Source organism: Lagenorhynchus albirostris, chromosome 7 (genome assembly GCF_949774975.1).
Source record: "Lagenorhynchus albirostris chromosome 7, mLagAlb1.1, whole genome shotgun sequence".
NCBI classification, from domain to species: domain Eukaryota; kingdom Metazoa; phylum Chordata; class Mammalia; order Artiodactyla; family Delphinidae; genus Lagenorhynchus; species Lagenorhynchus albirostris.
In genome coordinates this window covers 53,990,217-54,004,330 of record NC_083101.1, presented here as the reverse complement: position 1 = coordinate 54,004,330, position 14,114 = coordinate 53,990,217, and the positions used below count along the sequence as shown (strand labels likewise).

At 37.4% G+C, this 14,114-nt stretch overlaps 1 protein-coding gene across 2 annotated transcripts in view; it reads left to right on the top strand.

The window, feature by feature from the left end:
• The window catches only part of RFX3 (regulatory factor X3), a 289,095-nt gene that overhangs the window by 131,918 nt on the left and 143,063 nt on the right, over positions 1-14,114 (top strand). The window lies entirely within an intron of this gene.

Here is a 14,114-nt window from a genome sequence, read left to right as displayed (position 1 = left end):
TCCCCTCCTTATTCTTTATCACATCTTCCTATTTCTTTCGTATTGAAATGTCGGCAATCATATTTTTATATAATTGGCTCACAGTAGTACTTAATAAAGGAGAGGATGTGTGTACCTTACAGGCAGGGATTTTGCCTTTGTGACATTTTGGAAAGTGCTTGGGCGTTATGGTGACTGATAAATAGTGTTTAATGAAAATTAAATTATCTTAAAGGTCTGAAAATCTGACTCATCCCATTTAAAAAATAGAGAATGAATTCATCATCACATGTTTACTACAGGGCTTATTCATACTTGGGACGCTTAGCTTGTTTTGGAAAGATGCTGACAAAATAGTGCAATTTTGTGCCAGTTAATAGTCCTCCTTTGGATTGTGAACACATTGGCCTGTCATTTCTTCTAAGGAGTGGTGAGAAAGTATGCGAGAATAATCATGTCATAAAGCATTATCTCGAGACTTGAGATTTACCTGTAATTTGTCAGTATCAGAGAAAATGTTGCTTTTACAGTTTAGCAAATGTTCCTTTTACAATTATAAATAAGTCATTAGGGAGAGGGAATAACTTTTCCTAAATTATAGACAGAGGGACTCAAGGTTATATTCTTAGGAGATAGAAGTGGGATGGGCAGGGAGAGTGCTAGGATCATGGAGAAGGGTCTTTGACTCTCAGGGTAAATAAAGACATCTGAAAGAATTATTTCTTTTATAATTAAATCTTAGCATACTCTTCTTTCTGTTCTCTACAACACACTGGTATTACTGATCACCAATTTCATTACCAATTTCAAGACTGAACATTATTCAGAAAAGGGTAGTTTATGGCATATCATCCAGAGAGCAAGTAGAGAACTATTGGGACAGTGTTATATATAATGTTAAAAAGATAACTCAACAATCGAACAATATTAAGCACATATTGAACAGTTACGCTCACTCTGGTTTGGTTTTTGTCTCATTTGTGGAAGAAGAATGGCCTTGAGAGTGCCTGTCTCTAACAGGAGTGCAGTGGAGATCCTGTCTCCAGAAAGTGCCCCCTTGAGACCTTAAAATGTCTGTGTTAAGTGCATCTGGCCCTGTCTCATGGACTCTGTGTCTTTTCTTACTCCCTCCTTCCTTTCCTTTCCCTTTCTTCCTTTTTGCCTTCCTTCCTTCTTTTCTTTTTAAAAAACATTTTCTTTTTATTGAATTTATATGTCATTAGATGTCTACTACAGGTCTTATATAGTGTATACAGTAGTGTAAAGAGTCAAATAGTTCAGCAAGTTTGTTATTTAAAAAAAAAAAGTAGTTCTCATCCTCTCTGTACTCCTCCTCAGAGGCAACTAATTTTGCCTCTGTTTACTATTATTTTGATATTTACCTCTGTGTCTTCACAAACGGTGTTTATTTTCTTTTTTTAAAAAATTTTTATTGGAGTATAGTTGATTTACAATGTTGTGTTAGTTTCAGGTGTACAGCACAGTGAATCAGTTATGCATATATACACTTTTTTTTTTTTTTAGATTCTTTTCCCATATAGGCCATTACAGAGTATTGAGTAGAGTTCCCTGTGCTATACAGCAGGTTCTTATTAGTCATATATTTTATATATAGTAGTATTTTCTTGATTTTTTTAGTTTTAAGCATTTTCTTACCACACTCCTCTTTCTAGCTCTTAATATGTGCATGCATGTGCATGCACGCACGCACACACACACACTTTTTCCATGCCATATACTTCTGATATACTAGGTTGAACTATATGCATTTTTTTCCCTTTGCCATCATTCTGGGATTTCCCTCTTTTATGTTGGCTTTCCTGTTTCTCGGATCAGTGTCTTAAACTCTTTCTTGATTTGCTCAAGCACAACTTGCAGTAACTTCCTAAGAACTGGTAGATTTTGAGCTCTTGTGTGTCTGAGAGGGAATTTATTCTACTACCTTCACAGTTGTTTGGTAGTTGGATGGGTACAGAGTTTGGGGTTGGATATCATTTTCTTCAGAATTTTGAAGGAATTGCTCCATTGTTTTCCAGTTTGCAGAATTGCTATGGAAAAGTCAAACACTGTTCTGATTTCTGATCCTTTGTATGTTATCTATGTGATTATTTTTTCCTCTCATGTTCTAAATCCCAGTTTCTTGAAATTTCATGTTCATCAAGGAAGGCCAGTCACCTCATTGCACAGAGTTGGTAAAGGAGATCTGATTGCTTCTTAAATAGAATCACTTTTTATATTAAATATATATAAAACCAAAAAAACTAAGTTCCTATTAGAAGTGGAAAATCAAGTATCACCAGCCATAGACAGAAAATTACACATACATATACACACACTGTGTTCATGTCCTTATAAAAAATAATCTCATGTACACACGTAACACACTTTGGAAAACTTTGTGGTATGCCACATGGTTTGTTTCCCAACAGGACGTTCAAGGCAGTCGACGACTTGGTCCCCTTTCACCAAGCAAAGAAGTTGAGAATTTTCATTTTCTTTTTGTCAACTAAGTGTTTTATTTCACAGAGTGGATTAGTGTGATATATGCCTGGATAAATGCCTGTTATGTTGTCCTTCCAGGCTTATCTTATTTGGAAGGATTTTTTCTCTTCTGTCATTTTCTTCCTTCCTAGCTTCCTTCCTTCCTCCATTCCTCCCTTCCTTCCTTCCTCCCCTCCCTTTTCCTCTCCTCTTCTCCCCCTCCTCCCCTCCCTTCCCCTCTCCTTTCCTCTCCTCTAGAACGGTGACATATTTGAAGATTTCTAACAGTGTCCCTGTGGATATAGATTGTCTATAACTGATAAGATAGGTGCTATAGTAACTTCTTATTGCTCTAACATACCTATAATCTTTGTATTGTTAATATGCTGATGTCATCTTGAGTTTTCAAACTTTGGTAGGATGCCTTTAAAATCTTGCAGCTCTTGTCACTGACCCATGATAGATACTGAAATCATGGCATTGACATCAAAGATAGTTACTTCTATTGATTCAACTTTTCATTGTGTCCTTGCTCTGACCATTTTGATGTAAAAAGAAAGCCTATAGGGCTTCCCTGGTGGTGCAGTGGTTGAGAGTCTGCCTGCCGATGCAGGGGACACGGGTTCGTGCCCCGGTCTGGGAAGATCCCACATGCCGCGGAGCGGCTGGGCCCGTGAGCCATGGCCGCTGAGCCTGCGCGTCCGGAGCCTGTGCTCTGCAATGGGAGAGGCCACAACAGTGAGAGGCCCGCGTACTGCAAAAAAAAAAACAAGCCTATAGCTAAATTTTTAAATTTTGAGACATATAATATTGTATGTATTGGCCTGTTGAGAAACCAGAAAATTTTAAGATCGTAATATATTTTTATTTCTTCAAAGCCCTAAGGGTTCTGATTTCCCTATTTCACTATGTAATAAGTACCAAAAAAATATTGTTTCTAAAATTATTTCTGTGGTTTTTCATTTATTCTGTATGATCTCAAGAATCAATTTGTCACCTTTCCTTGAACAATCTGATTCAAGAATGGAGAATTCTGAGCAAAGATTGCAAGATCTTATTATATAATTCTTTATCAAATTTCCTATCTTTTGCAATTTTTCATTATTTCACAAAACACCATAGAGTCTCAGCTTACAAATACAGAAATAGTTGCCCAATTCAGTAAAATCTATAAAAACATTCAAGTTCAGTATCTTGATTAGAAACTAAAAAATTATTATTATTTATTCTTATCATATTTGTAAAAAGACTTTTTGCACTGATGGGTCTCTATCGAATATGCCTAGAACTGTGCTGTTCTCCCTTCCCCTCCCCCTTCCTTGAGTGATTTGTTAGAGTTTCTTGTAGATAACTCTTCAAGTTGGTCATTTTATGCCTAAATCTGAGAGGTCTTCTAACCCTGCTTGCCTAGAACTGAATTAAAAACCCAGGATAGGGGAAAAGGAAAATGTATTCCTACTATTCCATTCTCCTCCATAGCCAGCTAGTTTAGATTCTTTTCAAGGTAGAACCTAGTCAAAAGTCAGAACTTTTATTCCTGTTTTAATCTTGGGATCCAGGTATTTCACAAATGTTGCTGACATCGAGGATAATTCCTAAATCATCCTAAATCTTGAATCAGGGCTCTAAGAATATTTTCTCCCATTCAAGCTTCCCAAGTTTTAACTGGTCTCCCAACTATATTTCTTCCTGTCTCTACTGTCTCTGTCTTTCCTTTTCCTTAGAAAGGGACATACATCTTTTCTCTCACAGTGGGCAAGTGTGTTGTCTCTGTATTGCTCCTTCTAAATGTAACATCCCAGGTACAACTGAGCCCTGGGGTTGAGGGGCTTCTATTTGAGGTCAAAGACATACATATTTTTTTTTTCAAAGATGCTGTCAACTTTGTTCAGATTCTTTTTTTATCAAAGAATGTGGGTCTTGACCTTTTTCTGCCCAGGGACTATTTGTTTCTTGTGGGTCTTTGGTATGTAACTGTGACACTGAAACTTCTTTTTATGTGATAAAAGCTCACTTCAAGATTATATTCAGATAAGGACATATATATTCTTACAAATACATATTTTTAAAAATACGTGTAGAAATAAATCACCTATTTAGGCACCGACTCTTTGTTTGTAATTTGAGTTATCAAAATGAATGTAATAGCTATGTGGCTATATTGTTTCTTTCTGGTTAGTATCAGTATATCACATATTTAGCATTTCTACATAAATTATGGTACATCCTGGAGAGTAAGTGTATTATCCCTGTGGTCAAAAAGATAAATGACATTTTGTGTGAGAAACAGATCCAACCGGAACTGTCAATTAGGTTTTAGGCGAAGGGCAATCTTCAAGAAGGGTAAGTTTTAAATGAATCTTCTCCAATAGATCTATTTATTATGGATATCTTTAAAATGATGCCTCAACCTTTAGGAGATGGATTTTAGGAATTGAAATTAGATATGAATGCTCCTGACTTCCCCACATTAGGCCATAGCTTAAACAGTAGGTTATTTTTGTCCTCACTTCTGTTTGCCATATTCCTGTGTGTAGTAAATAATCATCACAACCAGAAGGAAGCTGTGATAATTAGCAATATACCCATGAGAAAGTTCTTCTGGTGGAAGCAATAAATAGTGATTAAGGGGAAGAAATGATTGCCTATGGAATGTTAAATCCATAACAGAATGTTCTATTGGATCAAAACTTGATCAGTAGTATTTTAAATGGGACCCTGTGCTAGCTTGGAGAGCTAAGCCTGAGGTAGTGCACTCCATCGCTCTTGTCTTTATCTTTCCTCTGCTCAGGGTCCAGAGGTTTGCTTCTTGTGCATCCTAGCTTCGATGGACATGAATGGAATTCTTTTCATTTCAGACCATTATCTGATATAATCAACAGAAACAGAGACATTTTTCTCTGGTTTGCTCTTATTCGGGACGAGATTCTCACTGGCTTAGTTCCCTAAGGGAACGGTGTTTTCATAATTAAGACTGTGGCAGACATCCTAAAAGATGGGGTTATATTTTTAAATGAATTCCAGTTGAATGTCTTTTGTGAAAATAATTTTTTTAAAAGACAATAATTTTAGTTCTTGAAGAACATATTTATTTTTGGAATCAGAACTGCTAATTTTTAGTATCCAATATAAAAAAGTAAGGTGTTTTGAAGGAACATGCTGATTTACAGTCGAAATAAATTTTACTGTGCCAATCCAATATGAAGGCTCTTTAGTTGACCATCTGTATATTTTTAAAAATAAGAACTACTGTTTAAATTGTTGGGTAGTAATAGTCTTTGATTCTCTTTTAAGTGATTTTTAAAATATTTTCTCAACTAGAGTTAAAAAATTATGATCAGTTCTGGATACTATATTTTAAGAGGAATATGTCAGGCACTGTGTTAAATACTGCGGTTTCAAAGGTAATTCTGTTTGGTACCCGACTGTAGAAAACCAACTTTTGATGGAGATAGACTTGTTATAGAATTAGATACAAAGTTCCTTAGGTGTAAAGATGGAAATTGTTCTTGGAATGAGGGTCAGTGATGTCTTCACCAAGAATGTGACCTTTGAGCTGTGTGCTGAAGGAAAAGTTGGAGTTCACAAGGAAAGCAAACTGGAAAAGGGCATTTCTTGTAGAGAGAAGCATGGAAGAGCTCAAGTGAAATCAAGGAATTGTACAAGGAGGTGAGGGGCTAGGAATTGAGGGCTGTGGAACAATGCTGCATAAAAACCTTGTGGGAGGTTGAGTCTGATGACCTATTTATGGTGTCTTTACATGTATCCCCTCCCTAGTATTTTCCCTCTTCAGTTGACATATTTCTTTACGTATTCCCTCACTGCTGATTTTCTTGAAAGAGACATCTGCAGTTATCTAAGCACTTCTTAATCCTATGAAATTGGGGTGCCACCATACAACTATGGATACTGTGCATTTTGGACAGAGCCAAATCCAGTAATTTTCTCTAGGGTGTTTCTGGATTTTCCTTTGACATTTGATACTGTTGACTATCACATATTTCTTTTTTTGCATGGATTTTGGTTTTCCCCTTTTATTTCTTTGAGGGCTATTTCATCAAGTAAATCAGGTTTCGTAGAGCTTAAGAGAGTGAGATTCATACTTAGAAGGGATGGATTTAAATCCTGGCCTTAGCTCTTTCTAGTTATATGACTTTGGACAAATAAAATTAAGTTTCTGGAGACTCAATATCCTAATGTATAAAATAAGAATAATAATGTCTAGCTTATACTTAAAGTATTAAATAACATTTATTAAATAATTTAGAATAGTACCTGAAGTATAATAAACCTTTAATAAATTTTCTATTTTTACTATTATTATTTTCATTGTTGTTATCATTATCAGTAGTACTGGTAATGTTATCTGACTCGTTTAATGGAAAATTGGAGTGGGGGGATTTGACCTCCTTTTCTATAAGAGTTGGTCTTTGGCTCTCTCTCTTTGCCCTCACTGTCAAGTAACTTATCCTCTGCAGCTATTTTAGTCTTAAAACCAGCTGCTTCCATTTTCTTTACTAAGCAAGAACCTCTGGTCCTTCCTTGTACTGCTCTGGATTGTGAATTATGGAATCTCAGGCTCTAGGTCAGAATGGACACCAGCTTGGTCTGAGGCAGGATCAGTAATGGTGTCCTTCACCCTGGATGGCCTGTCACCCAATGCAGTCACCATAGTGATTAGAGAAATGCCAGGTTTTTCAATAGAATTCAGGAACACCTCCAGTATTTTATTCAGTTCATAAAATATAATAATTTTGAACCAAGTTTGTTGCTGTGGTATGATATAAGACTTTAAAAGATTAAGGTGAGAACAATATATTAATATTCTAGCTAGCTTGACTAGAATTTGGTTTTCTAGTTAGAAGAGGCTTACACCATTCATTTAATGCAACTATTCCAAAGGACCTCCCAAAGTTGAATTGCAGAAAATTTTCTTTTTCAACAAATCACTTAGTTATAGACTTATTTTAGTCGATTCCATAATTTTGTTCTTAGAGATATATAATGTTTCCTACGAATATCGAATTTGCTTATCAAATTATCAATTTCAACATCAGTACTTTTTGTTTGTTTGGAAAGTTCAATTTGTCCTATAAAATTTTTCATACGAGTAGAAAGTAGAAAACTTTACAATAACTGGCACTTTTGTTTACATATAATTTGAACAAATTGAAACACAATTTAAACAGAGCACGTGCCCTCTTTGCAAAGTAAATCAGAGGAATTCTTTACGTGTGCTAAAAATACATTGTCAGTATAATAGATCTCAATATATAGCTGAGCCTCTTCGACATCAGTATCTGAAAGAAAAGAAACGTTAAGGTCCAAATAAAAATTGTTATTTGTAGTCTCAGCTGGTCAAGGAGGTCTTTCTAGAGGAAGTGATGTTTAAGCTAAGATTTAAAGAATAGAGATGACCAGTGAGGGAATAAAAACAAGTGTTTTCTGAGGGAAGTGTGTTTGTGAAGAGCTGGCGTGAACGTGGTAGGTTTGTGGAACTGAATCAGGGTTGAAATGGGTGGAGGAGAGAGTGGGAGAGCTGAGCGGTGAGAGGTGAGGTGGAGCACTAGGTATCTACTGGTTGAGTAGTATAAGCTATTTAGGTTTTCAATAACAACTCCCATTTTGAAGTCATCCACCATTCTGCTTTGTCAGAAACCCATTTGCAACAATGTATCATAATGATAGTGTGCCATCTATTGAGCACCTATTGTGTGCTGTTCCCTGTGCTTGATGCTTGGCTCATTATTTCTACAGCTTGTAACAACTCCGCAAGGTAGGTGGTATTATTACAGGTGAGGAAACTGAGGCTCAAAGAATTTAAAATAATTTGCTTTGGATTACAGTTATTTGCCCTTGACAGCCTGTGCTTACATTTGAGAAGTATACTCTGAGATAGTAATTACAAAATGTATGTGTGTGGGATTGATGTTATATTTCTTTCAAGAGTGGGATATATTTGTATTGTCATTTAACAAATAATTATTTTTGAAAGTCTTCTTTCATGGGAACTGTAAATGCTGAGCAAGTAGGTACTCAGTTTGTATTGAAGGAATATACTAAATAGTACAATAGCTTGAGCTCTTCAGACTGAATCCTTGTGTGTGGAGGGGAAAGGACTTGGGTCTTGTCTACATCTCCTGCCCCTAACAGCAGCTCCTGAGATGCCTTTGTGGAACCTCTAGGGATATATGGTACACAAGTTGAGCATCATCTCCTCTCCTGGACTCTTTTATAGCCAGATGAATTGTCCATTAAAGTTCTTCAAGCTCGATGCCTGTATTAAAACAGCATACCATAAGGTTAATTCCATGGAGCACTTAACATACCTTTTCTATCCACGAAAAATGATCGTTCTCCCCTTTCTTTTATCCAGGGCTGATTTTAGAAATAGACACACATTGAATGGCTCTTTATTTTCTTTAAAAACTTGTATTGATATCAGTCAAAGCCATTTCTGCTGAGACACTGATGTTTCATTTTTCTTACAGCCCTTACAAACTGATAGACTTCCTACTGAGGAAATCGCAGCCACCCTCTTTGTCCTGGCTGCCTAGTAGCTCAGTGCTAAATCCTAAACCTGACGTTTAACTAATATACCATCCTTCAGCCATGATATTTTTAGCTGAGAGTCAAACCCAAGATATCTGACTTCAGAACCTGAGCTCCTAAGCCCCACACTACAGAAGTAAAGCAGTCAGATGAGTTATAACAAGATAAATGGTATAAGCCCACTGACATAACAGTACTAAACATGGGCAGTCTCATGGTGAAGAACATGATACACTTTATGTCAAGAAGGATTTTTAATACTATGAATCAATCACAGAACATTTTTGAAGATCCCACAAGCAAAGCTAGTGAAACAGGTGCATCCGGAGTATAAAGGGCTGCTTGAGCAAGATAACTAGCAAATAAAAAAATTATAAACCTTGGGAATTCCCTGGTGGTGCAGTGGTTAAGAATCCACCTGCTAATGCAGGGGACACAGGTTCGATCCCTGGTCCAGGAAGACCCCACACGCCGCCGAGCAACTAAGCCCGTGCGCCACAACTACTGAGCCTGTGCTCTAGAGCCCGGGAGCCACAACTACTGAGCCCATGTGCTGCAACTACTGCAATATGCCTACTGCAATACTACATGCAACTACTGCATGCCTAGAGCCCATGCTCCACAACAAGAGAAGCCACTGCAATGAGAAGCCTGCGCACTGCAACAAAGAGTAGCCCCTGCTTGCCGCAACTAGAGAAAGCCCGCGTGCAGCAACGAAGACCCAACACAGCCAAAACCAAATAAATAAATTTATTTAAAAAAATTATAAACCTTGAACTTCTTAAAGCCCTCCCTAAACTCAGACCTTAAGTATGAACATCAGTAAATATAGTACCTTAAAAAAAAAAAGAGGGGAAACATGATAAAATCAATGTAGTAAAATGTTGTTATTTAGATAATCTGGAGAAAGGATAACTTGGGAATATTTTGTATGACTCCTGCAACTTTTCTAGCAGTGTGGAGTTATACAAAAAAATTTTGGGGCTTCCCTGGTGGCGCCGTGGTTGAGAGTCCGCCTGCAGATGCAGGGGACACGGGTTCGTGCCCCGGTCCGGGAAGATCCCACATGCCGCGGAGCGGCTGGGCCCGTGAGCCATGGCCACTGAGCCTGAGCGTCCAGAGCCTGTGCTCCGCAATGGGAGAGGCCACAACAGTGAGAGGCCCGCGTACCGGAAAAAAAAAAAAAAAAAATTTTTTTTTTGAAATGAATAACTTTACCAATCTGGGGTAAGTTTGGTAAGTGATAATTTGAGCTACTAATCATAATATTGTGTTCAATAGTCATGGGCACTTACTATTTTATCTTTAAATAAAAAAACCTGAAAGTTTTCCTTATACATATGCTAAGCAACAAGAGTTCTTCTAAAAAGTATCCCAAATTTAAACTACTCTTGTCTCATCTCGGTGGATCAGTGTTTTAAAAGAGGAAAATCAGTTCTGAGTTTTTTGCCCAGTTCTCTCTATATTCCCCATCAACTCCCCAGTCTTGATGATTACCACCAAGAAAATAAATAAATAAATAAGCAAGCCTGAATAACACATAAAACGATCAATAAGAAACAAAATTGGTGATACTTTTTTTTTTTTTTTTTTTTTTGTGGTACGCGGGCCTCTCACTGTTGTGGCCTCTCCCGTTGTGGAGCACAGGCTCCGGTTGCGCAGGCTTAGCGGCCATGGCTCACGGGCCCAGCCACTCCGCGGCATGTGGGATCTTCCCGAACTGGGGCACGAACCCGTGTCCCCTGCATCAGCAGGCGGACTCTCAACCACTGCGCCACCAGGGAAGCCCGGTGATACTTTTAAGACTCTTTTAAAAACAGATGTGTATAATGAATTGGTGGTACAATTGAGCGTTGCTTTAAAAATCTGGTTGCTAGAAAATGCAAACAAAATTATTCTCAAGAAAGAAGACAAAAGTATTAGGAAGTAGTAATTAGGTACTAAACCCAAAAAAAAGATAATTAGCCAGTTTGCGGCTTTGATTTTTGTTTTATTTAGTAGCAGTATAGATATGGATAGTATGAAGGCCCAGGCAGCCATTCCCATTCCAGCCTGTGAGGAAAACCTGATTCATCAAATCAATTGATTAGCAGCCTTTAAAAAAGTTAAACTCACCCAAATATATATTACAATTGATATATTAATTATTGAATAGGGGAAGAGGTAGAATATAGATTTTTTATTAAATAAAAAGGTATAATTTTTCATCTTCTTATAATTGTAATATTTAAAGATTATATTTTATTTCTGTAAGGTATAATTTTATTTTTTTGCGGTACGCGGGCCTCTCACCGCTGCGGCTTCTCCCGCTGCGGAGCACAGGCTCCGGACGCGCAGGCTCAGTGGCCATGGCTCACGGGCCCAGCCCCTCCGCGGCATGTGGGATTCTCCCGGACCGGGGCAGGAACCCGTGTCCCCTGCATCTGCAGGCGAACTCTCAACCACGGCGCCACCAGGGAAGCTCTGTAAGGTATAATTTTAATGGGTGATTAAAAGGTGGCCTCAAAACTGAAAATAATAATATGCAGAGCTTTTTATTTTTGGTTTACAAGTTGGTCAAGCTGTTTCTCACAAATCTATACAGCTAACCAAAGCCATGATTTTGTTTTTATCTGCCTACCTTTACTAGTTGGTGTTTCTGGGTTATTAAGTACTGATAACTTTGGATTCTATTAAATTTGTGCTTCCTTATTATTAGCAATCTCAGCTTTTTAAAAATAGTAGGATTAAAGAAGAGAAACCAAATAAGAAAAATTATACATTAGAAAAGAGAGCACTTGAAATGTAAGAAGAAAGGTGATTCTTAAATAAAAGTGCTTATTAGTAAAACAGGGATTAGAGAGGGAGGCACTGTCCCATTTGTAAATCTCAGAGTAACTTTGTAACTCATCACTAGCGGAAGTAAACTATAATACAGACTAACTTGAGGTTTTGTGGGGTTTTTGTAAATGGAACTATAAATGGAATAACTGAGCAAAATTATTTCTGAAGTTTGGAAGAGTGATAGTAAGCAAGTTAATTTTACTTTGAATAAACCTAAACTTTAGTTCCCTGGGGTAACTTTTTTCTGAGATTCTTATGAGACTGAGCAGACCATTGATTATAGTCCTGTTTATGACCCTTGGTAACATAATTATTCTATGCAAAGCCTTTTTTACCAATAACTTTTCTTTTTTGTTATTGTGCTGATTTTCAAGGCTTTGCTTTGACATTGAGGTTCACTAAGGTGTTTGTTGCCTGTGGTTCATTGATCTGGTAGATAGTTATACAGTTAAAACTCATGATTGCTCTTAATTTTTTCCAGGGATTTCATAAATTGATTTCAGAGAAATTGTTTCTTTAGCTTATTTTAATTAGATACTAAAAATAACAAAGCAAAAGAGCATCAGGGAACTCTGTCTAGGAAAAAAAATATGACCTAGAGAAGCTAGTGTAATAAGCAAAACCCATACTCTTTTGTCAGTATAAAAATAGATTCCTGACCCTGTTAACTGATCTCAGTAGACAATTTATTTCACAGGTGGAAAATGTTTTTGATGTTTGGGCGTAAATTATATTCATATCTATGTTTTGGTTCGTAATACTTTAGCATTGAAGGAATGCAGTTTTTGTTCTTTTGCTTCCTATGAAGCAGTAATATTGCCCAAAATATTAGCGTTATGGACTAAAGGAACAGTGACTTGAATTTGATCTCAGGAGGTGTGAGTGAGTCGGAGTTCTAGGTCTGCCAAAATAAGCTACGTGGTATTGAGCTCATTTTAACCTCCCTGTCCTTTAGTCTCCATAACTGTATTATAGGAGCTCACTGGGCATTGATTGAACATCTGTTATGTGCTACTGACATATGAAGAACTTTAAGGTTAGGTCAAAGAGATGGACAGGTGAACAGAAAATGACACAGAGAATGGTGATGCCTGAAGTATAATATAGAGAGCTATGCTATAGGAGCAAAAAACACATAATATAATTCAGAGGTGAGTCAGTTGATGGAAGTGGGCAATTGTGGGAAACTTCCTGAAGAAAAACTACCTTGGGCTTCCCTGGTGGCGCAGTGGTTGAGAGTCCGCCTGTGGATGCAGGGGACACGGGTTTATGCCCCTGTCCGGGAGGATCCCACATTCCGCGGAGCGGCTGGGCCCGTGAGCCATGGCCGCTGAGCCTGCGCATCCAGAGCCTGTGCTCCGCAATGGGAGAGGCCACAACAGTGAGAGGCCCACGTACTGTAAAAAAAAAGAAAAGAAAAGAAAAACTACCTTGAAGAAGTACCACCCAGCCTTAGTTTCCTTATCTTTGAAATAGATAATTCACCCAGAATTGTTGTTAGGACCAAATGAGAAAATCTTTGTAATGGGCTTTGTGAACTACAAAGCATTTTGCAGATACGAGGGCAAATTACTGATACATATACCAGACATTGCTAGGAACTGGAAGTAGGAAAATGATTGTAAAGAGCAGTGTTTCTCAAAGTGTGATATATGGATGTTTTCTTAGGAATCCACTCTATGTGTGTATGTGTTTATTTAGATAATCTTTATAATGAAGCTATGAACATATTTTAGATTATCTTAATTAATGCATTAGAACTGAGACTGCCATTCAACTTCAGTGTGTGTTTAAAATAGCTTTGGTTCCAGGAGGTGGAACTACTATAATTTTGGAGGCTAATGAGGAGGAATAGAGCCAGCCTTAATATGAACTTGATCAAGGCTAAATGATACCACAGATAGATTGGATGCAAGAGAAGCTCCGTATAATAGTTGCCCCCACAGCTATCATTGTTTGCACCTTGGTTTATGTTTGCATGTTTTAATAATATTTTATTGAACCCTGAAGGTCAGTAGTCATCATCCTGGGGGAAGCATGATTGATTCCCCAAACCACTGTGAAATTAAGTCTTTCTGTTATGCACCCTCCTAGACCTGTGTACCTTTCCCTCACAGACCATTTCATTGCTGTGGTTTTAGCTGATTTATGTGATCAGTGTCTTTCCTCAAAACTATATCATAAGTTGATGATCCAGACAGCATGACTTCTTTTTTTTTTGTTGGGGGTAGGAGTTTATTAATTAATTTATTTATTTTTGCTGTGCTGGGTCTTCGTTT